Consider the following 26,246-nt stretch of genomic DNA (forward strand, 5'->3'; position numbering starts at 1 on the left):
AATCTGCTCCTTCCAAGGCTGCAGCTTCCTCTGACGGGTCTTCCGGCTGTTCCTCCTGGACAGTGGGGAGGGGGGCTCTCAATGGTCCTGTGGGGGAGTAAAGGCATGAGTTAGACATGTGATATTAACGTAGCAGACACATCCCCTTGTACAGATGATCAGAACTCAATCTGTATGGACATCTGATGCCATATCAGTCACTCATGAAATCTAAATGAGAGGGTTGCAAATCTATTCTGTCACCAGCTTGCTCTATTGCGCCCGTCTCTCCATCCCCCACTTCCAGCTCCTCTGCACCTCCGACGATGTTGATAGCAGCCTCCTCAGTGGTGGTTTAGTGCTCCATGGAAGGTGGCCCTCCTCCTGTCCTCCACCTCTGCCTCTTATTGTGGGCTCTCTTTTCCTGCAATGAGGGACACAAGTGGAGTTGGAGTGTGAATGATGGAGTGAGTGTAGAGAATCCACAGCATAGATGCTTAGAGGGAGGCAATGATGGAGTGAGGTGCCAGTACCAAGGGCCCTCCCTGTGCATTGTTAGTTGTTGTCATTGCATAACAGTGAGAGCGAGTGTGAGGGGTGCAGAGTAGAATGGTTGAGCGAGTCTGTAGATAGAGAGAGAGGGATGGTTAAGGGTGCAAGGGATGTAAGGGTAAGTTGGGATGTGCAGGCGTAGGTTGATAATGCAGAGTGCTGGTGATCAGAAGAGATGGGGAGTGGATTGAAGCTAAGCGTGATGTTATACTCACTTTTGCTGAGCGTAGCAGGTCATTGAACCTTTTCCGGCACTGAACCCAGGTGCGACCACACAAAGACGTGGCGCTAACCTCCTCAGCAATTTACAGCCAGGCTGCCTTGATTTGCTGAGGAGGCTTCCTCCATCCATTTGAGGGGAACAGAACCTTCTTGCGCCCTCTCACTCCCTCCACAAGGGCATTGAGGGAATCATCATCGAACTTTGGAGAAGCCTTGGCTCTTGAAGCAGTCATCTCGCTAGCAGTAACACTGAGAAGCAGCAGAAGGTGAATGAAACACCACAAGGCTGTGTGGGCCCCTTAAATGCAGCTGAATGGAAGACATCAGCAGAGGCGAGCAGCAGACCCGAACCCACTGATTGGGCCGGGTAACGCGCACGGCGGGCTTAATAAACCCAGTTAAGGCAAAATAGTTATTTTAGAGCAGCTGAAACCGGCAGCAGGATCGGAACCCACCGACCAGCCAGCCCGACTCCAACCCGCCTCCTATGGCAAAATCGCGGCCTAAATGACAGAAGGAATGATAGTACAAAGCAAAAGGGGATGTACTGGAAAAAGTAAAGAAACAAATGATGAGTCTGGAAGAGGTGTAAATGGGAATGGCAGAAACATCAACAGCTGCCATGTGAACAAATAGGGTCACTGCCAGCTGTGTCGCCCCAGGACGTGGCTCCAGTGCCCAAAGAAGTTTAATGACCTCAGACTAGTGGTCAAGGTCAGTGAATGCATATCTGACCAACTGCACCACTAACCTCACACACTGCTCAATGCACAACCACCCCATCACTCACCAACCATCAAGCTCTACCAAACACGAGGTACACCTCACATTCCTAGCTTCACCTCACCCTCACACACTTACCACTGCTGCAAGCCCCACACTCATATCTCACAGCTTGAACGCACTGTCAGTTATTCATCCGTCACAGCCACATCACCCACCCACATTACACAACACTCACTGACACACTTCCCTTTCTCTACAGGAAAAAGTCACGCATAACCGGCATCAGCAAACCTTAAGCAGCGGGAGACAGGCTCGCCTGCATCACCTCACTCCCTCAGAGGAGATGGTGCTCACCATTCTTGGCAGGGGCATGGCTGAGCCCGTGACCAGCGGCGGGGCTGAAAGAATACAAGATACCCCCCTTCACACATCCTATTTCCCCCTCATCCCACAATCACTTCTGATTACAATCTACACATGGTGTAAGCAGGCACCTATTTTTTCCCCGAAACGCCCCCCCCCCCACTTTACCATAACACTACCCTTGTGCCTTTCTGATTTCAGACACCCAAGAAATGCAGCCTGCCGAGCCAGTGGGTCAACAATGAAAGGGAGAGGAGCGTGAAGAAGAAAAAGAAAGACTTTCACTTGATTTCACACTCCCAGCTCAGACTGCTGCCACCCATGCCGAGGTGGTGCAGTCCAAAGCCGGGTCCGCTGGGCCCAGAGCTCCTCGATTGTCCTGCAAAGCCATCTGCTGTCTCCCCCACTGAAAGGCAGCAGCCTTCCAGCAGCCATGCTGCAGCCACTGGGGTAGCACTGCATAGGAGCACTAGGATAGGCAAAGACACACACAAGACCATCACTAAGGGAATGCACAAGGGTGACGAGTTGATGTAATATTGGATGCATATATGGAAAAAGTTGGATTTTATTTCAGTATTGTGGCCAAGAGGACACTGTGATGGTCAGTAATAGAAGGATGATAAGGTGTGGGAATAATGTTGAATGGAAAATTGGTGTTGTGTTCACTGCAGGTGAATGATTCGATCCCGGATATTCTGGCCAAAAAGGGGCTGTCTGGTTTCCTCCTTCCTCCTGCTTCCTCCTCCTCCCTTTCCTCTTCTGCTTCTTCCTCTTCTGCTTCTTCCTCTTCCTCCTCTTCCTCCTCCTCCTCTTCCTCTTCTGCTTCTTCCTCTCCCTCCTCCTCCTCTTCCTCCTCCTCCTCCCTCTGTGAGCAGCGTCTCCCTTTGCTACCTCTGCTCCATCTCCAGTTCATGTTGCAGCCCAAGGGGGACTGCAACTAGAGCTCCCAGGACTGGGAGCAAATGCTGTTCTCAGAGGACTTCCTTTAAGTGCCAAAGCCTTGCAAACATCCAGCAGCACCTCCTGCAGAATTTAACGACTTTTTAAATGTCTTACACCAAGCCACTACTCAAATAAACTCTACACGATCCAGTACAAAAGCAAAAAGCAACTTACCTCAAAGTTGTGTGTGTCCCTTTAAGTAGCACTGGTGTGGGGTCGGTCGTGAACGCACGTTCAGCTTTGCCTGCTTTGGAGAGGGCGTAAAGTCGAGCGATGATGCCCGAAATAGCAAGTCGTGCGTCAAATCAGCGTTGCACGCTGATTGATATCACAATCTGCCTCATTACCATTCTTCTAGCGAACGCAGGCAACGGCCGCGCTACCAACTTGCTCAAAATGGCAGCTGCCGCGACCCACGCCGGAAGTGGAAGGAAGCAAGGCCGCCACCATTTTTTTGCCGAAACCGGCCTTAACAGCTGGCGCTAAGCTGCTGAATTTCACGGCTCTAGTGTGGTAACTTAGAGCCTTTAAGCAAGGCATCAATCTAATGGCTCTCCTCCTATCCTTTTCTAGGGTCTCTATATCATTCATCATGTGCGGGGACCAGAGCTGAACACAGTATTCTAGATGAGGTGTAACCAGGCATATCCACTAGTGCTCACTTTCAGGAGATAGGCCAATGTCTAACTTTGAGTGGCTCATTGATTTTCCTCAGATTATAATGGCAGTAAGGTTTGGCTCACTGCGGTTTCACTATGATTAGTTCTGCCAGCAATAGTTTGAGTGACTGTCTGGGATCTTGGTATTTGTCTCGTCATTTGATCACTTATCTGCCATTTTGTAGTTATCTAACAATCCGAGTTCAATAGTCACTACTTGTTGAAATGCTCTATTTTATACCCCGAACAAAAATGATTTAAACGGTACAAACATATGTTAAAGGCTACATCTGAGGGATGAAAAGACCCTTTAATCATTAAAGTTCATTCCAAAGGGAAAAGCACCACTGGTGTGTTGGCCGTACATTTTCTTCCATCCAATCTGCCAGTACAGGCAACATGTTTGGAACTCGCTCTTTATAGTAGAGCTAAAGCAGCATGCTCATGTCAATTTCTAAAGTTCATATGTAGATTGGACCCTTAACCATGGTGGTTATTCACCCTCCTGGGTGTGTGGAACCGTTTCTGGTATGTTCACTCGCATCTGGTGTTATTTAGTACAATGGGCTCTGTGAAGATTCCTTGGGGGGAAAGTTGGCTCGCACCCACTTTGGGAGTGCTGGGCTGACCGATCGTGGCCGGCACCCTGCAGCAGGAGGCCAGAGGGGGCAGGTGCTGGCAGGCTGCCCCAAAAAAATGGCCGCCTGGCATATGCCCTTTAATTACCGCCACCCTGGCCGGAAAAATCGCCCTCCGACCCTGTCGGACGTAGCGTCTTGCTGTAGGTCAGGGGGCGTGAGCCAAGTTTGCGGCCGGGGTGTGAGTGGGGCACTGCACACGGCGATGGTGTCATCACCGGAGGCGCTGCGCGCAAGGGGCTACCGGCTACCACCACTGTGGTGTATGTAACCTGTTCCACCTTAAGAGAACTTAAGCCTGTTCCACCTTAAGAGATGTACTACTTTCTCTGGCTGCTGTATACGTAATACCGGTGGTGACCACCGGTATATAAGCACTGTGTAGTAAGATGTATTTCAGATATAGTCCTGACCTCCAACCAGTAAAGACCTGTTGAACTTTAATCTTGTAGCCTGTGTGTTATTAATTACAACTAGAACACACAGACTTTACAGTGGCGACGAGTCAGATTCTTACCCTGCGGCAGTTATATCCACGGCGGCTTCGTCCACTGAACGGACGTCGAAGAGAGGTTTCCACCCTCATCACCCTGCTGGAAGACATGTCACGCGGCAGACATCGAGAAACCAGAGTGCAGAAGACACCCTGAACTCGAAGCCTCCATCAGTGGCTGTCAGCAATCTTCTTTCTACCTCGGTAGTGGGTAAGCCGGGCAGCGACGCGACCAGAAAATCGGTCACGTTGGCTGTACAGACGGGGAGGGAAGACGGAGGAATAAGGGCGGTGAGATCGATCGCGACCGGAGATAAGGGCCGGGCCGCATTCGGGCCGAAAGGCGCAGCGCGGGGACATCGATCGCGGCTGGTGATAAGGGCCGGGCCGCATTCGGGCTAAAAAGGCGCAGCGTCTGGGGGCAACTGAAGGCGCGAGAGCCGCGGTGAAGCGGAGATAGCGTCGGGGGAAGGGTGAAGACCGCCAAGCGCGGGAAAACCGCCATTTTGTAGGCGGAGGACGAAGAAAAGAGCGCGGAAGCTGCCATCTTGGATAAAAATAAAAATAAATTAAATTGCAACGATGCCTAAACATGGGAACATTAATACCTTTGACAGCGACATCAAAGATTGGGCTATGTATGTAGAACGCATACAAAATTATTGTAAAGCAAATAAAATCCCAGATGCAGAGAAAGCACTAACATTATTAAACTTAATGGGTGCGAAGACATACGGGCAATTGAAACACCTTGTATCACCAGATGAACCGGCGGATAAGACATTCGAGGAGATTGTTACTGTTCTGAAAAATCACCTAAACCCCACGCCGCTGATGCTAGCGGAATGATTTAAATTTTACAGCAGAAGGCAGCTGAAGGATGAAAGCAATGCTGAATATTTAATGGAATTGCGTAAGCTAGCAAAGTACTGTCAATTCGGAACGAGATTGACAGAGGCGCTACGAGATAAATTTGTGTGTGGTTTATTAAAAGAAGATACACAAAAGCGATTGCTCGAGGAGAATGAGCTGACGCTTGAGAAAGCGGTCACTATGGCAGCAGCACACGAAGCCGCAGCGAGAGGCACGGCAGTAATGCAGCTACGGTCACCGGAACTCAGTACAAATAAATTGGGTTTGAATACTGTAAAATGTTATCGTTGCGGAAAGACAACGCACGATCAGAACCAGTGTTGGTTTAAAAACCAAGAATGCAGAATGTGTGGCCGGCTTGGCCACATAGCTAAAGTATGCCGGTCAGGAAAGAAGACCAGCAACAAAAAGTCACCGCAAGGAAAATACATAAAGGTACACAAGGTGACAAAGAACAGTTCGACCGAACAGAAGTCAGATTCAGACGCTAGCAGTAATGAACTGGGTAGCTTAAGAGTACACAACGTTGGTAAGGATGCAGATCTCCAGACAATTTGGGTCACCCTTCAGAGAGCAGGAGTCCAAGTAAAGATGGAATTGGACACTGGATCGGCATTGACGGTCATGAATAAGAAAGATTACAAAAGGTTATTCCAACATATTCCCCTACGGGATACGGAGATTATATTGAAAACCTACACGGGGCAAAGACTGTACCCCGTCGGAAAGATAGAGGTAAAAGTGGTCCACAAGGGCGAAGAAAGCCAAGTAATGGACTTATATGTGCTACCTGAAGGAGGTCCACCACTACTGGGATGGGAGTGGATTAGGAAAATGAATATGGACTGGCACTCCTTGAAGGCACTAACGGTAGATTCCGGGGAAACAGATGTCAAACCTAAACGATTGTCCAGAATATTGGATGATGCTAAAGAGGTGTTCCAGCAGGGACTGGGAACACTGAGAGGAATTACGGCAAACATCAAGATTGATGAACATGCACAACCAAAATTTTTTAAAGCCAGACCTGTATCCTATGCAATACGACCTACTGTAGAAGCGGAACTGGAAGCGCTAGAACGTTCAGGTGTACTGTCTAAGGTAGATTGGAGTGAGTGGGCTACGCCCATTGTTCCCGTTATGAAACGTCCTTCGAGCAACAAGCCAGGAGAACCAGGGAAGGTTCGCATCTGTGGAGATTTCAAAATCACCGTTAATCCGGTGCTTCACACGGTGCAGTATCCGCTTCCGCGGATTGAGGATATTTTTGCTTCGTTGTCTGGAGGGAAACACTTCACCAAGATAGACCTGGCGCAGGCGTACTTGCAGATGGAGGTTGAAGAAGAGTCACGCCAATACCTCATGATCAACACGCATCGAGGTTTGTACCGGTACAATAGACTGGTTTTTGGAGTGGCATCGGCTCCAGCAATTTGGCAGAGGGCCATGGAGCAGGTATTACAGGGAATTCCAGGCACACAATGTTACCTGGACGATATTCTGATTACAGGTGATGGTGATGAAGAACACCTCGCAAACTTGGAACTGGTGCTCAACAGACTGAAAGAGTATGGACTTAGAGTTAATCGGCAGAAATGCGAGTTCTTCCAGAAGCGGATCTCGTACTGTGGTCATGTCATTGACCAGGAGGGGCTTCATAAGTCTCCTGACAAGATAGAGGCAGTTGTAAAGGCTCCCGCTCTGGATAATGTCTCTCAGTTGAGGTCGTTTCTAGGATTGATTAACTATTACCATAAATTTCTACCAAATCTATCCACGGTACTGCACCCGCAAAACGCTCTTTTACAGAAGGGGGTACCATGGGAATGGAGCGAAAAGTGTAAGAAGGCATTTCGCAAAAGCAAAGAATTGATCACCTCAGAGGAAGTGTTGGCTCACTTCAACCCGACACTGCCTATTCGGTTGGCTTGTGATGCTTCTCCATATGGTATTGGGGCAGTACTCTCACACAAGTTGCCAAATGGCACGGAAAGGCCAGTCGCGTTTGCATCCAGATCATTGACCTCCGCTGAGCGCAACTATGCGCAGATCGATAGGGAGGCTCTCAGCCTTGTATGGGGAGTGAAGAAGTTTAATCATTACCTACAGGGCCAAAAATTCACACTTCTGACAGACCATCAGCCGTTGGTATCCATTTTTAACCCTAAGAAGGGTGTTTCAGTGATGACAGCACAGCGTCTCCAGAGATGGTCCCTTTTCCTAGGGGCACATCAATATCAAATAGAATTCAAAGGTACGAAGCAGCATGGCAATGCTGATGGGCTGTCGCGCCTGCCACTACCTGAAGAAGAAGAAACGACGAAAGTTGACCCTGTTGAGTTATTTCATTCGACCATCATCGAGTGTTTACCAGTCACCAATGCAAGTATTGAAAGAGAAACCAGGAACGACCCGACACTGTCCAGAGTCTACGAGGTGACAGTGAAAGGATGGCCAACACGTGGTGATCCTCTGTTACCGGCATTCTCGGCAAGGCGAGACCAGCTGTCCGTCTGCCATGGTACTTTGATGTACGGGACAAGAGTGATTATTCCTCCCAAGTTAAATGTAAGAAATCACACAACACCAGGTTATAGTCCAACAGCTTTATTTGAAATCACAAGCTTTCGGAGCGCTGCTCCTTCTTCAGGTGAAGTGGAGAAATGCATAAAGACACAGCTTATATAGTCAGAGAATCATGTCAGATGTTTACAGGTAACCTTTCCAACTGCCATTTATCGCACCTCGGCAGAGAGATAATCACAGCAGTCAAAGGTGTGAATGGTGTCCAAACAGGTCAGTCAGGGAAACATTACATCAAAGAACAATGAGGTGGGGTCACAAGGGGTCAAATATTGCAGATGCTGGGGACTGTATGAAAAACTAAAAAACAGACAAAAAACATTTTTTTTGGCTGGAAATCACAGCAGGTCCAGCCGCATCTGTGTAGAGAGAACAAGCCAATGTCGACTCGAGTCTGGATGACCCTGCATCAGGTGGGGTTACATGTAGCGTGACATGAACCCAAGATCTCGGTTAAGGCCGTCCTCATGGGTGCGGAACTTGGTTATCAGTTTCTGCTCGACGATTTTGCGTTGTCGTGTGTCTCGAAGGCCACCTTGGAGAATGCTTACCCGAAGATCGGAGGCTGAATGTCCTTGACTGCTGAAGTGTTCCCCGACTGGGAGGGAACACTCCTGCCTGGTGATTGTTGCACGGTGTCTTTACCCAAACACACGGAACAGCCATGGGGACCAAATTCGCACCCCAATACGCAAACATCTTCATGCACAAGTTCGAGCAAGACTTCTTCGCTGCACAGGATCTCCAACCAACGCTATACGCCAGATACATCGACGACATTTTCTTCCTATGGACCCACGGCGAAGAATCACTGAAAAGACTACACGATAACATCAACAAGTTCCATCCCACCATCAAACTCACCATGGACTACTCCTCAGAATCAGTCTCATTCCTGGACACACGAATCTCCATCAAAGACGGACACCTCAGCACTTCACTCTACCGCAAGCCCACGGACAACCTCACGATGCTTCACTTCTCCAGCTTCCACCCTAACCATGTTAAAGAAGCCATCCCCTATGGACAAGCCCTGCGAATACACAGGATCTGCTCAGACGAGGAGGAACGCGATGGACACCTACAGACACTGAAAGACGCCCTTGTAAGAACGGGATATGACGCTCGACTCGTCGATCGACAGTTCCGACGGGCCACAGCGAAAAATCGCATAGACCTCCTCAGAAGACAAACATGGGACACAACCAACAGAGTACGCTTCGTCGTCCAGTACTTCTCCGGAGCGGAGAAACTACGCCATGTTCTTCGCAGCCTTCAACATGTCATCGATGACGACGAACACCTCGCTAAGGCCATCCCCACGCCTCCACTACTCGCTTTCAAACAGCCGCCTAATCTCAAACAGACCATCGTTCGCAGCAAATTACCCAGCTTCCAGGAGAACAGCGACCACGACACCACACAACCCTGCCACAGCAACCTCTGCAAGACATGCCAGATCATCAACACAGATACCATCATCACACGTGAGGACACCACCCACCAGGTACATGGTACATACTCATGTGACTCGGCCAACGTTGTCTACCTCATACGTTGCAGGAAAGGATGCCCCGGAGCACGGTACATCGGCGAGACCATGCAGACACTGCGACAACGGATGAACGGACACCGCACAACAATCACCAGGCAGGAGTGTTCCCTCCCAGTCGGGGAACACTTCAGCAGTGAAGGACATTCAGCCTCCGATCTTCGGGTAAGCATTCTCCAAAGTGACCTTCGAGACACACGACAACGCAAAATCGTCGAGCAGAAACTGATAGCCAAGTTCCGCACCCATGAGGACGGCCTTAACCGAGATCTTGGGTTCATGTCACGCTACATGTAACCCCACCTGATGCAGGGTCATCCAGACTCGAGTCGACATTGGCTTGTTCTCTCTACACAGATGCGGCTGGACCTGCTGTGATTTCCAGCCAAAAAAAATGTTTTTTGTCTGTTTTTTAGTTTTTCATACAGTCCCCAGCATCTGCAATATTTGACCCCTTGTGACCCCACCTCATTGTTCTTTGATGTAATGTTTCCCTGACTGACCTGTTTGGACACCATTCACACCTTTGACTGCTGTGATTATCTCTCTGCCGAGGTGCGATAAATGGCAGTTGGAAAGGTTACCTGTAAACATCTGACATGATTCTCTGACTATATAAGCTGTGTCTTTATGCATTTCTCCACTTCACCTGAAGAAGGAGCAGCGCTCCGAAAGCTTGTGATTTCAAATAAAGCTGTTGGACTATAACCTGGTGTTGTGTGATTTCTTACATTTGCCCACCCCAGTCCAGCTCCGGCATCTCCACACCTCCCAAGTTAAGGGAAAGAGTTCCAAAAGAACTGCATGAAGGTCATCTGGGGGGAGTTAAGATGAAAAGCCTTGCTAGGGCTTATGTATGGTGGCCGGGTATTGACCAACAGATAGAGGAGTTGACGAAAAGCTGCGCTTGGTGCCAAAAAGTGCAAAATGCACCTCCGATCGCACCACTACACCCATGGGAATGGCCTTCAGCCCCATAGCAACGCGTACATATTGACTTTGCTGGTCCATTCATGGACTCCAAGTTCCTAATTGCGGTGGACGCACATTCCAAATGGCCAGAAGTGATCAAGATGAATACCACTACTTCAGAAAAGACAATTGCGGTGTTAAGAACAATATTCGCAAGGAACGGATTGCCAGAACAGATCTGTTCGGACAACGGACCACAGTTTGTGTCGGAAGAATTCCAAAAATTCTTAAAGAAAAATGGGGTGAAACATTATACCTCTGCCCCATATCACCCGGCGACAAACGGGTTGGCCGAGAGATTTGTCCAAACATTCAAAAAGGCAATAAAGGCCATGAACGATGATCAGATTCCGCTACAGCACAAGGTGGACAATTTCCTAATGGCGTATCGAAACGCCACTCATGCAGTGACTAACCAAAGTCCGGCCATGATGTTTTATAACAGGAGGTTGCGGTCCAGGTTGGACTTGTTAAAACCAAATGTGCGGAGGGAAGTGGAAAACAAACAGTTCCGGCATATTAATAACAAGTCCACTCGAAGTTTCGAAGTAGGACAACCAGTGTTGGCAAGGGGCTATGGAAACGAAAAATGGCAGCCCGGAACAATTCGGGCCAGACAAGGGCCTCTGATGTACACAGTAGATATTGGTAACAATGTGATAAGGCATCATGCGGATCAACTGGTAGAATCAAGAGCAAGAGTCGAACCCATGGTTGCGACAGAGACAACTGTGGAAGACGTTAATGAACCTGAAGCATCTACCTCGGCAGGGACTGTACCCGATGATGACGTCCAATACATAGGGAACCAACAAGCAGAATCACCTCAGCAACAAGAATCAGAGACCACTGAAAGGCGTTATCCAGACCGAATCAGAAGGCCTCCTGAGAGACTGAACCTTTGAACTTTTTATACCTGAAGTTATATATGTATATATGTTATGATGTTATGTTAAATGGGGATATGACTATTAAGCTAAAAAGGGAGGATTGTGGTGTATGTAACCTGTTCCACCTTAAGAGAACTTAAGCCTGTTCCACCTTAAGAGATGTACTACTTTCTCTGGCTGCTGTATACGTAATACCGGTGGTGACCACCGGTATATAAGCACTGTGTAGTAAGATGTATTTCAGATATAGTCCTGACCTCCAACCAGTAAAGACCTGTTGAACTTTAATCTTGTAGCCTGTGTGTTATTAATTACAACTAGAACACACAGACTTTACAGCCACCACTAACCTCCTGCTGAATTTTGCGGGAGGCGTTAGTGGTGCCGCGCCCAGGCACTAGTTGCTTTGTGCCCAGGCGCTAATGGGAGGCGCAAAGCAAACTAATTTTTGCCACCTTATATCTATGCTGGTTCTAGCCAAATACGTTTTCCCCTCAATAATTATATTGCAATTTCATCCATACAGATGCAATGCACATAGTGCAAAGGACTCATTGCATGTAAGGTGGTGCGCGCCAGTGAGGGAGAAATGTATCAGTAGCAGTGAGGGGTGCCTTCACACATATGCAAATTGTATGTAAACATCTTGCGGAGGGAATTATTTGGGACAGTATTTTTTAAAATCAACTGATCAGAGAGAGCCAGCATAGATTTGTAAAGGGTAAGTCTTGCCTGACAAACCTGATTGAGTTTTTTGAAGAGGTGACTAAAGTAGTGGACTGGGGAATGTCTATGGATGTTATTTATATGGACTTTCAGAAGTCATTTGATAAAGTCCCTCATAAGAGACTGTTGGCTAAAGTTGAAGATCATGGAATTGAGAGCAAATTATTGACCTGGTTAGGAAATTGGCTGAGCGGCAGGAGACAGAGAGTAGGGATAATTGGCAGGTACTCAAATTGGCAGGATGTGACTAGTGGTATCCCACAGGGATCTGTGTTGGACCTCAACTATTCACTATATTAACAACTTAGATAATGGGATAGAGAGCCACATCTCCAAGTTTGCCAATGATACAAAGATAAGTGAATAAGCAAAACTGTGGCAAATGGATTTCAATGTAGGCAAGTTTGGGATCATCCTCTTTGGATCAAAAAGGATAGAATAGAGTACTTTCTAAATGGTGTAAAGCTAGAAGCAGTGGAGGTCCAAAGAGACTTAGGGCTTCATGTACATAGATCATTAAAATGTCATGACAGGTACAGAAAATAATGAAAAAGGCAAATGGAATGCTGGCCTTTATATCTCGAGGACTAGAATACAAGGGGGTAGAAGTTATGCTGCAGCTATACAAAACCCTGGTTAGACCACACCTGGAGTACTGTGTTCAGTTCTGGGCGCTACACCTTAGGAAGAATATATAGTTTGGAGGGAGTGCAGTGCAGATTTACTAGAATGATAACTATTCTGTAGGTGGTTTGCTTTGGTGGTTCGAATCACCTCTCCTACTTAGTTCTACACAACAGGAATTACAGTGAACAGGATTGGGACACAGACAAGCTTTTCAGACTCAACCGTACGGTGTTTAATAAGGTTAACACACACACCCGCCTCCAGTGTGTAAAATGCCTGGTGGCGTAAAACAAACAGTGCAACAATACAACTTGGCCTGTTGAACAGGCCCCTGTCTCGTATTAAGACGCCTAAAATCACACTGTATTGCATACAGAGTATAAAATACACACAGAACCTCCCCACTAAACCCCTCTGGATTGGTTGGGACACACACCACCCCCTCACACAGTACCGGTGGTCTTAAGGATGCATGGGCTTGGACAATGCTCACCCCGATTGTCCATTTCCTTGCTCGCTGCTCCCCTGTGTAGAACGTGTCTCCTGGTTCCGTATCGCCGATGCAGTGTCCAAGTCCCAGTTTCGAGGTTCATTCCTACAGTCGAAGAGCAAGGCAAAGCTCTTGTCACTCATGGTGGTTTAGAACAAGCGAGAGAGAGAGAGAAATGGCCAAAGCTGCCTTCTCTGTATACCCTGAAAGTTCATTCAGGTCTGTGTAGTTGCAGTGATGTCTTTTTAATCACCATTCTTTGTCTTCTTTTTCTGGTTTCCCGCCTTTCTGGGCTATCCCATCTAGGTGCTGGTGTTAATGCAGATGCTGGGCCGCACTTCTCACCTGATCCTGGGTTATGTGGTTTTCCATTAATTTATAATGGCTCTCTTTTGTCCGGTTCTCACCGTTCGGAGTTATCTCATCTAGGTGCTCATCACTGTATGAGTCACCTACTCGGACCCATTGTCTTCCTAGAGAATTCTGTCTGCCCAGGGGTTACATTACGAGAAGAGATTACATAGGGATGTATTGCCAGGAATTTAGAAGATTAAGGGGTGATTTGATTGAAGTTTTCAAGATATTAAGGGGAACTGATAGGGTAGATAGAAACAATTTCCGCTGGTTGGTGAATCAAGGACTCGGGGACATAGTCTAAAAATTAGAGCTAGGCCTTGAGGAGTGAAGTTAGGAAACATTTCTACACGCCAAGAGTGGTAGAAGTTTGGAACTCTCTTCCGCAGAGGGAGCTTTCATCAGAAGCCCGGTGAAGATCCCACCCAAAACATTCTTCTCTCTTTCAGATACTGGTGATCTGCTTTGCTTTTCCAGCAGTTTTCATTTTTAAAGCGTTATTCCTACAGTTAATTGTTCCTTACAAACTGCTGCATAAAGCATTAGAAATGGAGGAGTTTTATTGAGAAAATATTCGGCATGAAATTCTTCATAAACCTCTATAAGGACCCTGGTATACTAGGGCTCAGTTTACTCCGCAGTCTGGCACTCTCAGTGTGGAACTGCCCTGTTCCAATATTCCCTATGTTCTCCCACATTCTCTCAGCCAACATGCTCACTCGAAGCGACAGGAGTGCCAATTCTGTTTCTATGTTCATCTGACATAGCATCTATCTGTATAGTGTGGAATAGTGTCATCGTATTATGGAGACAGATCATGAGGGGAAAGGAATACAGTCCCAGTTTAATACTGGGACCACAGAGATAAATTGAGGTTTATGATTAAGGTTGGATCTGCAGATCTCCCAGATTGCCACAGACTTAGTCTGCGCCTAACACTGGAACTCCAAGAGTCAAATGTACATTCTGCCAAAGCTGGTCATGTGGAACAGAAAACGGAAAACAGAACTGAAACTGGAAAAAGTAAAAGTATACTTTGGCTGAAGCATTTCAAATTGCATGAACTCTGCGGTGGTAATCAAAAGATAAAGATTATACCAATCCCGAACTGAAATTAAAGCTTCCTTCTGCCAGTGAAAAAACAACCTCTTGGATTCAGAGTATGTGGAGGACCCTGGGTAGAGATACCTGTACACAGTATGTGGGGGGCCCAGGGTGGAGATACCTGGAAAAAGTATGTGGGGGGCACTGGGTAGAGATACCTGTACAGAGTATATGGAGGGCCCTGGGTGGAGATACCTGTACACAGTATGTGGAGGGCCCTGGGTGGAGATACCTGTACAGAGTATGCGGAGGACCCTGGGTAGCGATACCTGTACACAGTATGTGGAGGGCACTGGGTGGAGATACCTGTACACACTATGTGGAGGGCACTGGGTGGAGATATCTGTACAGAGTATGTGGAGGGCTCTGGGTGGAGATACCTGTACAGAGTATGTGGAGGGCCCTGGGTGGAGATACCTGTACACAGTATGTGGAGGGCACTGGGTGGAGATACCTATACAGAGTATGTGGAGGGCCCTGGGTGGAGGTACCTGTACAGAGTATGTGGAGGGCCCTGGGTAGAGATACCTGTACACAGTATGTGTTGGGCCCTGGGTGGAGATACCTGTACAGAGTATGTGGAGGGCCCTGGGTAGAGATACCTGTACACAGTATGTGGAGGGCCCTGGGTAGAGATACCTGGACAGAGTATGTGGAAGGTCCTGGGTGGAGATACCTGTACAGAGTATGTGGGGAGTCCTGGGTGGAGATACCAGTATACAGTATGTGGGGAGCCCTGGGTGCAGATACCTATACACAGTATGTGTGGTGTCCTGGGTGATTATAACTGTAAACAGTATTGGGAGGCCCTGGGTGGAGGTACCTGTACAGAGTATGTGGAGGGCCCTGGGTGGAGATACCTATACAGAGCATGTGGAGGGCCCTGGGTGGAGATACCTGTACACAGTATCTGAGGGTCCCTGGGTGGAGATACCTGTACACAGTATGTGGAGAGCCCTGGGTGGAGATAACTGTACAGAGTATGAGGAGGGCCCTGGGTGGAGATACCTGTACACAGTATGTGGAGGGCCCTGGTTGGAGATAACTGTACAGAGTATGCGGAGGCCCCTGGGTGGAGATACCTGTACATAGCATGTGGAGGGTCCTGGGTGGAGTACCTGTACAGAGTATCTGGAGTGCCCTGGGTGGAGATACTTGTGCAGAGTATGTGGAGGTACCTGGGTGGAGGTAGATGTACAGAGTATGTGGGGGGTCCTGGGTGGAGATACCTGTACACAGTATGTGGAGGGTCCTGGGTGGAGATGCCTGTACACAGTACGTGGACGGCACTGTGTGGAGATATCTGTACACAGTATGTGGAGGTCCCTGGGTGGAGATACCTGTACAGAGTATGTGGAGGGCCCTGGGTGGAGATACCTGTACAGAGTACGTGGAGGGCCCTGGGTGGAGATATCTGCACAGAGTACTTGGAGTGACCTGAGTGGAAATACCTGTACGGAATATGTTGACGGTCCTGTGTGGAGATACCTTTACACAGTATGTGGAGGGCCCTGGGTGTAGATAACTGTACAGAGTTTGTGGAGAGCCCTGGGTGGAGATAACTGTAGAGAGTATGTGGAGGGCCCTGGGTGGAGATACCTGTACACAGTATGTGTTGGGCCCTGGGTGGAGATACCTGTACAGAGTATGTGGAGTGCCCTGGGTAGAGATACCTGTACACAGTATGTGGAGGGCCCTGGGTAGAGATACCTGTACAGAGTATGTGGAAGGTCCTGGGTGGAGATACCTGTACAGAGTATGTGGGGAGTCCTGGGTGGAGATACCAGTATACAGTATGTGGGGAGCCCTGGGTGCAGATACCTATACACAGTTTGTGTGGTGTCCTGGGTGATTATAACTGTAAACAATATTGGGAGGCCCTGGGTGGAGGTACCTGTACAGAGTATGTGGAGGGCCCTGGGTGGAGATACCTGTACACAGTATCTGAGGGTCCCTGGGTGGAGATACCTGTACACAGTAGGTGGAGAGCCCTGGGTGGAGATAACTGTACAGAGTATGAGGAGGGCCCTGGGTGGAGATACCTGTACACAGTATGTGAAGGGCCCTGGTTGGAGATAACTGTACAGAGTATGTGGAGGCCCCTGGGTGGAGATACCTGTACACAGCATGTGGAGGGTCCTGGGTGGAGATACCTGTACAGAGTATCTGGAGGGCCCTGGGTGGAAATACTTGTGCAGAGTATGTGGAGGGCCCTGGGTGAAGTTACATGTACAGAGTATGTGGGGGACCTGGGTGGAGATACCTGTACACAGTATGTGGAGGGTCCTGGGTGGAGATGCCTGTACACAGTACGTGGACGGCCCTGTGTGGAGATATCTGTACACAGTATGTGGAGGGCCCTGGGTGGAGATACCTGTACAGAGCATGTGGAGGGCCCTGGGTGGAGATACCTGTACAGAGTACGTGGAGGGCCCTGGGTGGAGATATCTGTACAGAGTACTTGGAGTGACCTGAGTGGAAACACCTGTACGGAATATGTTGAGGGTCCTGGGTGGAGATACCTTTACACAGTATGTGGAGGGCCCTGGGTGTAGATAACTGTAAAGAGTTTGTGGAGAGCCCTGGGTGGAGATAACTGTGCAGAGTATGTGGAGGGCCCTGGGTGGAGATACTTGTACACAGTATGTGGAGGGTCCTGGGTGGAGATACCTGTACACAGTATGTGGAGGGCCCTGGGTGGAGATAACTGTACAGAGTATGTGGAGTGCACTGGGTGGAGATAACTGTACACAGTATGTGGGGGTCTCTGGGTGGAGATACCTGTACAGAGTATGTGGAGGGCCTTGGGTGGAAATACCTGTACAGAGTATGTGCAGGGTCCTGGGTGGAGATACCTGTACACAGTATATGGAGGGCCCTGGGTGGAGATACCTGTACAGAGTATGTGGAGGGCCCTGGGTAGAGATACCTGTACACAGTATGTGGAGGGCCCTGGGTAGAGATACCTGTACAGAGTATGTGGAAGGTCCTGGGTGGAGATACCTGTACAGAGTATGTGGGGAGTCCTGGGTGGAGATACCAGTATACAGTATGTGGGGAGCCCTGGGTGCAGATACCTATACACAGTATGTGTGGTGTCCTGGGTGATTATAACTGTAAACAGTATTGGGAGGCCCTGGGTGGAGGTACCTGTACAGAGTATGTGGAGGGCCCTGGGTGGAGATACCTATACAGAGCATGTGGAGGGCTCTGGGTGGAGATACCTGTACACAGTATCTGAGGGTCCCTGGGTGGAGATACCTGTACAGAGTATGAGGAGGGCCCTGGGTGGAGATACCTGTACACAGTATGTGGAGGGCCCTGGTTGGAGATAACTGTACAGAGTATGTGGAGGCCCCTGGGTGGAGATACCTGTACACAGCATGTGGAGGGTCCTGGGTGGAGATACCTGTACAGAGTATCTGGAGGGCCCTGGGTGGAGATACTTGTGCAGAGTATGTGGAGGGCCCTGGGTGGAGATACATGTACAGAGTATGTGGGGGGTCCTGGGTGGAGATACCTGTACACAGTATGTGGAGGGTCCTGGGTGGAGATGCCTGTACACAGTACGTGGACGGCCCTGTGTGGAGATATCTTTACACAGTATGTGGAGGGCCCTGGGTGGAGATACCTGTACAGAGTATGTGGAGGGCCCTGGGTGGAGATACCTGTACAGAGTACGTGGAGGGCCCTGGGTGGAGATATCTGTACAGAGTACTTGGAGTGACCTGAGTGGAAATACCTGTACGGAATATGTTGAGGGTCCTGGGTGGAGATAGCTTTACACAGTATGTGGAGGGCCCTGGGTGTAGATAACTGTACAGAGTTTGTGGAGAGCCCTGGGTGGAGATAACTGTACAGAGTATGTGGAGGGCCCTGGGTAGAGATACTTGTACACAGTATGTGGGGTTCTCTGGGTGGAGATACCTGTACAGAGTATGTGGAGGGCCCTGGGTGGAGATAACTGTACAGAGTATGTGGAGGGTACTGGGTGGAGATACCTGTACACAGTATATGGAGGGCCCTGGGTGGAAATACCTGTACAGAGTATGTGGAGGGCCCTGGGTGGAGGTAACTGTACAGAGTATGTGGAGTGCCCTGGGTGGAGATACCTGTACACAGTATGTGGGGGTCCCTGGGTGGAGTTACCTGTACAGAGTATGTGAAGGGCCCTGGGTGGAGATACCTGTACAGAGTATGTAGAAAGCCCTGGGTGGAGATACCTGTACACAGCATGTGGGGGGCCCTGAGTGGAGATTTCTGTACAGAGTATGTGGAGGGCCCTGGGTAGAGATACCTGTCCACAGTATGTGGAGGGCACTGGGTGGAGATACCTATACAGAGTATATGGAGGGCCCTGGGTGGAGATACCTGTACAGAGTATGTGGAGGGCCCTGGGTAGAGATATCTGTACACAGTATGTGGAGGGCCCTGGGTAGAGATACCTGTACAGAGTATGTGGAAGGTCCTGGGTGGAGATACCTGTACAGAGTATGTGGGGAGTCCTGGGTGGAGATACCAGTATACAGTATGTGGGGAGCCCTGGGTGCAGATACCTATACACAGTATGTGTGGTGTCCTGGGTGATTATAACTGTAAACAGTATTGGGAGGCCCTGAGTGGAGGTACCTGTACAGAGTATGTGGAGGGACCTGGGTGGAGATACCTGTACGCAGTATCTGAGGGTCCCTGGGTGGAGATACCTGTACACAGTATGTGGAGAGCCCTGGGTGGAGATAACTGTACAGAGTATGAGGAGGGCCCTGGGTGGAGATACCTGTACACAGTATGTGGAGGGCCCTGGTTGGATATAACTGTACAGAGTATGTGGAGGCCCCTGGGTGGAGATACCTGTACACAGCATGTGGAGGGTCCTGGATGGAGATACCTGTACAGAGTATCTGGAGGGCCCTGGGTGGAGACACTTGTGCAGAGTATGTGGAGGGCCCTGGGTGGAGATACATGTACAGAGTATGTGGGGGGTCCTGGGTGGAGATACCTGTACACAGTATGTGGAGGGTCCTGGGTGGAGATGCCTGTACACAGTACGTGGACGGCCCTGTGTGGAGATATCTGTACACAGTATGTGGAGGGCCCTGGGTGGAGATACCTGTACAGAGTATGTGGAGGGCCCTGGGTGGAGATACCTGTACAGAGTACGTGGAGGGCCCTGGGTGGAGATATCTGTACAGAGTACTTGGAGTGACCTGAGTGGAAATACCTGTACGGAATATGTTGAGGGTCCTGGGTGGAGATACCTTTACACAGTATGTGGAGGGCCCTGGGTATAGATAACTGTACAGAGTTTGTGGAGAGCCCTGGGTGGAGATAACTGTACAGAGCATGTGGAGGGCCCTGGGTGGAGATACTTGTACACAGTATGTGGAGAGTCCTGGGTGGAGATACCTGTACACAGTGTGTGGAGGGCCCTGGGTGGAGATAACTGTACAGAGTATGTGGAGTGCACTGGGTGGAGATAGCTGTACACAGTATGTGGGGGTCTCTGGGTGGAGATACCTGTACAGAGTATGTGAAGAGTCCTGGGTGGAGATACCTGTACACAGTATATGGAGGGTCCTGGGTGGAGATACCTGTACACAGTATCTGAGGGTCCCTGGGTGGAGATACCTGTACAGAGTATGAGGAGGGCCCTGGGTGGAGATACCTATACAGAGCATGTGGAGGGCTCTGGGTGGAGATACCTGTACACAGTATCTGAGGGTCCCTGGGTGGAGATACCTGTACAGAGTATGTGAAGGGTCCTGGGTGGAGATACCTGTACACAGTATATGGAGGGTCCTGGGTGGAGATACCTGTACACAGTATCTGAGGGTCCCTGGGTGGAGATACCTGTACACAGTAGGTGGAGAGCCCTGGGTGGAGATAACTGTACAGAGTATGAGGAGGGCCCTGGGTGGAGATACCTGTACACAGTATGTGAAGGGCCCTGGTTGGAGATAACTGTACAGAGTATGTGGAGGCCCCTGGGTGGAGATACCTGTACACAGCATGTGGAGGGTCCTGGGTGGAGATACCTGTACAGAGTATCTGGAGGGCCCTGGGTGGAAATACTTGTGCAGAGTATGTGGAGGGCCCTGGGTGAAGTTACATGTACAGAGTATGTGGGGGACCTGGGTGGAGATACCTGTACACAGTATGTGGAGGGTCCTGGGTGGAGATGCCTGTACACAGTACGTGGACGGCCCTGTGTGGAGATATCTGTACACAGTATGTGGAGGGCCCTGGGTGGAGATACCTGTACAGAGCATGTGGAGGGCCCTGGGTGGAGATACCTGTACAGAGTACGTGGAGGGCCCTGGGTGGAGATATCTGTACAGAGTACTTGGAGTGACCTGAGTGGAAACACCTGTACGGAATATGTTGAGGGTCCTGGGTGGAGATACCTTTACACAGTATGTGGAGGGCCCTGGGTGTAGATAACTGTAAAGAGTTTGTGGAGAGCCCTGGGTGGAGATAACTGTGCAGAGTATGTGGAGGGCCCTGGGTGGAGATACTTGTACACAGTATGTGGAGGGTCCTGGGTGGAGATACCTGTACACAGTATGTGGAGGGCCCTGGGTGGAGATAACTGTACAGAGTATGTGGAGTGCACTGGGTGGAGATAACTGTACACAGTATGTGGGGGTCTCTGGGTGGAGATACCTGTACAGAGTATGTGGAGGGCCTTGGGTGGAAATACCTGTACAGAGTATGTGCAGGGTCCTGGGTGGAGATACCTGTACACAGTATATGGAGGGCCCTGGGTGGAGATACCTGTACAGAGTATGTGGAGGGCCCTGGGTAGAGATACCTGTACACAGTATGTGGAGGGCCCTGGGTAGAGATACCTGTACAGAGTATGTGGAAGGTCCTGGGTGGAGATACCTGTACAGAGTATGTGGGGAGTCCTGGGTGGAGATACCAGTATACAGTATGTGGGGAGCCCTGGGTGCAGATACCTATACACAGTATGTGTGGTGTCCTGGGTGATTATAACTGTAAACAGTATTGGGAGGCCCTGGGTGGAGGTACCTGTACAGAGTATGTGGAGGGCCCTGGGTGGAGATACCTATACAGAGCATGTGGAGGGCTCTGGGTGGAGATACCTGTACACAGTATCTGAGGGTCCCTGGGTGGAGATACCTGTACAGAGTATGAGGAGGGCCCTGGGTGGAGATACCTGTACACAGTATGTGGAGGGCCCTGGTTGGAGATAACTGTACAGAGTATGTGGAGGCCCCTGGGTGGAGATACCTGTACACAGCATGTGGAGGGTCCTGGGTGGAGATACCTGTACAGAGTATCTGGAGGGCCCTGGGTGGAGATACTTGTGCAGAGTATGTGGAGGGCCCTGGGTGGAGATACATGTACAGAGTATGTGGGGGGTCCTGGGTGGAGATACCTGTACACAGTATGTGGAGGGTCCTGGGTGGAGATGCCTGTACACAGTACGTGGACGGCCCTGTGTGGAGATATCTGTACACAGTATGTGGAGGGCCCTGGGTGGAGATACCTGTACAGAGTATGTGGAGGGCCCTGGGTGGAGATACCTGTACAGAGTACGTGGAGGGCCCTGGGTGGAGATATCTGTACAGAGTACTTGGAGTGACCTGAGTGGAAATACCTGTACGGAATATGTTGAGGGTCCTGGGTGGAGATAGCTTTACACAGTATGTGGAGGGCCCTGGGTGTAGATAACTGTACAGAGTTTGTGGAGAGCCCTGGGTGGAGATAACAGTACAGAGTATGTGGAGGGCCCTGGGTAGAGATACTTGTACACAGTATGTGGGGTTCTCTGGGTGGAGATACCTGTACAGAGTATGTGGAGGGCCCTGGGTGGAGATAACTGTACAGAGTATGTGGAGGGTACTGGGTGGAGATACCTGTACACAGTATATGGAGGGCCCTGGGTGGAAATACCTGTACAGAGTATGTGGAGGGCCCTGGGTGGAGGTAACTGTACAGAGTATGTGGAGTGCCCTGGGTGGAGATACCTGTACACAGTATGTGGGGGTCCCTGGGTGGAGTTACCTGTACAGAGTATGTGAAGGGCCCTGGGTGGAGATACCTGTACAGAGTATGTAGAAAGCCCTGGGTGGAGATACCTGTACACAGCATGTGGGGGGCCCTGAGTGGAGATTTCTGTACAGAGTATGTGGAGGGCCCTGGGTAGAGATACCTGTACACAGTATGTGGAGGGCACTGGGTGGAGATACCTATACAGAGTATATGGAGGGCCCTGGGTGGAGATACCTGTACAGGGTATGTGGAGGGCCCTGGGTAGAGATATCTGTACACAGTATGTGGAGGGCCCTGGGTAGAGATACCTGTACAGAGTATGTGGAAGGTCCTGGGTGGAGATACCTGCACAGAGTATGTGGGGAGTCCTGGGTGGAGATACCAGTATACAGTATGTGGGGAGCCCTGGGTGCAGTTACCTATACACAGTATGTGTGGTGTCCTGGGTGATTATAACTGTAAACAATATTGGGAGGCCCTGGGTGGAGGTACCTGTACAGAGTATGTGGAGGGCCCTGGGTGGAGATACCTATACAGAGCATGTGGAGGGCCCTGGGTGGAGATACCTGTACACAGTATCTGAGGGTCCCTGGGTGGAGATACCTGTACAGAGTATGAGGAGGGCCCTGGGTGGAGATACCTGTACACAGTATGTGGAGGGCCCTGGTTGGAGATAACTGTACAGAGTATGTGGGGGGTCCTGGGTGGAGATACCTGTACACAGTATGTGGAGGGTCCTAGGTGGAGATGCCTGTACACAGTACGTGGACGGCCCTGTGTGGAGATATCTGTACACAGTATGTGGAGGGCCCTGGGTGGAGATACCTGTACAGAGTATGTGGAGGGCCCTGGGTGGAGATACCTGTACAGAGTACGTGGAGGGCCCTGGGTGGAGATATCTGTACAGAGTACTTGGAGTGACCTGAGTGGAAATACCTGTACGGAATATGTTGAGGGTCCTGGGTGGAGATAGCTTTACACAGTATGTGGAGGGCCCTGGGTGTAGATAACTGTACAGAGTTTGTGGAGAGCCCTGGGTGGAGATAACTGTACAGAGTATGTGGAGGGCCCTGGGTGGAGATACTTGTACACAGTATGTGGGGGTCTCTGGGTGGAGATACCTGTACAGAGTATGTGGAGGGCCCTGGGTGGAGATAACTGTACAGAGTATGTGGAGGGCCCTGGGTGGAGATAACTGTACAGAGTATGTGGAGGGTACTGGGTGGAGATACCTGTACACAGTATATGGAGGGCCCTGGGTGGAAATACCTGTACAGAGTTTGTGGAGGGCCCTGGGTAGAGATACCTGTACACAGTATGTGTTGGGCCCTGGGTGGAGATACCTGTACAGAGTATGTGGAGGGCCCTGGGTAGAGTTACCTGTACACAGTATGTGGAGGGCCCTGGGTAGAGATACCTGTACAGAGTATGTGGAAGGTCCTGGGTGGAGATACCTGTACAGAGTATGTGGGGAGTCCTGGGTGGAGATACCAGTATACAGTATGTGGGGAGGCCTGGGTGCAGATACCTATACACAGTATGTGTGGTGTCCTGGGTGATTATAACTGTAAACAGTATTGGGAGGCCCTGAGTGGAGGTACCTGTACAGAGTATGTGGAGGGCCCTGGGTGGAGATACCTGTACGCAGTATCTGAGGGTCCCTGGGTGGAGATACCTGTACACAGTATGTGGAGAGCCCTGGGTGGAGATAACTGTACAGAGTATGAGGAGGGCCCTGGGTGGAGATACCTGTACACAGTATGTGGAGGGCCCTGGTTGGATATAACTGTACAGAGTATGTGGAGGCCCCTGGGTGGAGATACCTGTACACAGCATGTGGAGGGTCCTGGATGGAGATACCTGTACAGAGTATCTGGAGGGCCCTGGGTGGAGACACTTGTGCAGAGTATGTGGAGGGCCCTGGGTGGAGATACATGTACAGAGTATGTGGGGGGTCCTGGGTGGAGATACCTGTACACAGTATGTGGAGGGTCCTGGGTGGAGATGCCTGTACACAGTACGTGGACGGCCCTGTGTGGAGATATCTGTACACAGTATGTGGAGGGCCCTGGGTGGAGATACCTGTACAGAGTATGTGGAGGGCCCTGGGTGGAGATACCTGTACAGAGTACTTGGAGTGACCTGAGTGGAAATACCTGTACGGAATATGTTGAGGGTCCTGGGTGGAGATACCTTTACACAGTATGTGGAGGGCCCTGGGTATAGATAACTGTACAGAGTTTGTGGAGAGCCCTGGGTGGAGATAACTGTACAGAGCATGTGGAGGGCCCTGGGTGGAGATACTTGTACACAGTATGTGGAGAGTCCTGGGTGGAGATACCTGTACACAGTGTGTGCAGGGCCCTGGGTGGAGATAACTGTACAGAGTATGTGGAGTGCACTGGGTGGAGATAGCTGTACACAGTATGTGGGGGTCTCTGGGTGGAGATACCTGTACAGAGTATGTGAAGGGTCCTGGGTGGAGATACCTGTACACAGTATATGGAGGGTCCTGGGTGGAAATACCTGTACAGAGTATGTGGAGGGCCCTGGGTGGAGATAACTGTACAGAATATGTGGAGTGCCCTGGGTGGAGATACCTGTACACAGTATGTGGAGGGTCCTAGGTGGAGATGCCTGTACACAGTACGTGGACGGCCCTGTGTGGAGATATCTGTACACAGTATGTGGAGGGCCCTGGGTGGAGATACCTGTACAGAGTATGTGGAGGGCCCTGGGTGGAGATACCTGTACAGAGTACGTGGAGGGCCCTGGGTGGAGATATCTGTACAGAGTACTTGGAGTGACCTGAGTGGAAATACCTGTACGGAATATGTTGAGGGTCCTGGGTGGAGATAGCTTCACACAGTATGTGGAGGGCCCTGGGTGTAGATAACTGTACAGAGTTTGTGGAGAGCCCTGGGTGGAGATAACTGTACAGATTATGTGGAGGGCCCTGGGTGGAGATACTTGTACACAGTGTGTGGGGGTCTCTGGGTGGAGATACCTGTACAGAGTATGTGGAGGGCCCTGGGTGGAGATAACTGTACAGAGTATGTGGAGGGTACTGGGTGGAGATACCTGTACACAGTATATGGAGGGCCCTGGGTGGAAATACCTGTACAGAGTATGTGGAGGGCCCTGGGTGGAGGTAACTGTACAGAGTATGTGGAGTGCCCTCGGTGGAGATACCTGTACACAGTATGTGGGGGTCCCTGGGTGGAGTTACCTGTACAGAGTATGTGAAGGGCCCTGGGTGGAGATACCTGTACAGAGTATGTAGAAAGCCCTGGGTAGAGATACCTGTACACAGTATGTGGAGGGCACTGGGTGGAGATACCTATACAGAGTATGTGTGGTGTCCTGGGTGATTATAACTGTAAACAGTATTGGGAGGCCCTGAGTGGAGGTACCTGTACAGAGTATGTGGAGGGCCCTGGGTGGAGATACCTGTACGCAGTATCTGAGGGTCCCTGGGT

Source organism: Somniosus microcephalus, chromosome 6, assembly GCF_052327205.1.
Source record: "Somniosus microcephalus isolate GS21.2 chromosome 6, FLI_Smic_1.0, whole genome shotgun sequence".
In the NCBI taxonomy this organism is placed as follows: Eukaryota; Metazoa; Chordata; class Chondrichthyes; order Squaliformes; family Somniosidae; genus Somniosus; species Somniosus microcephalus.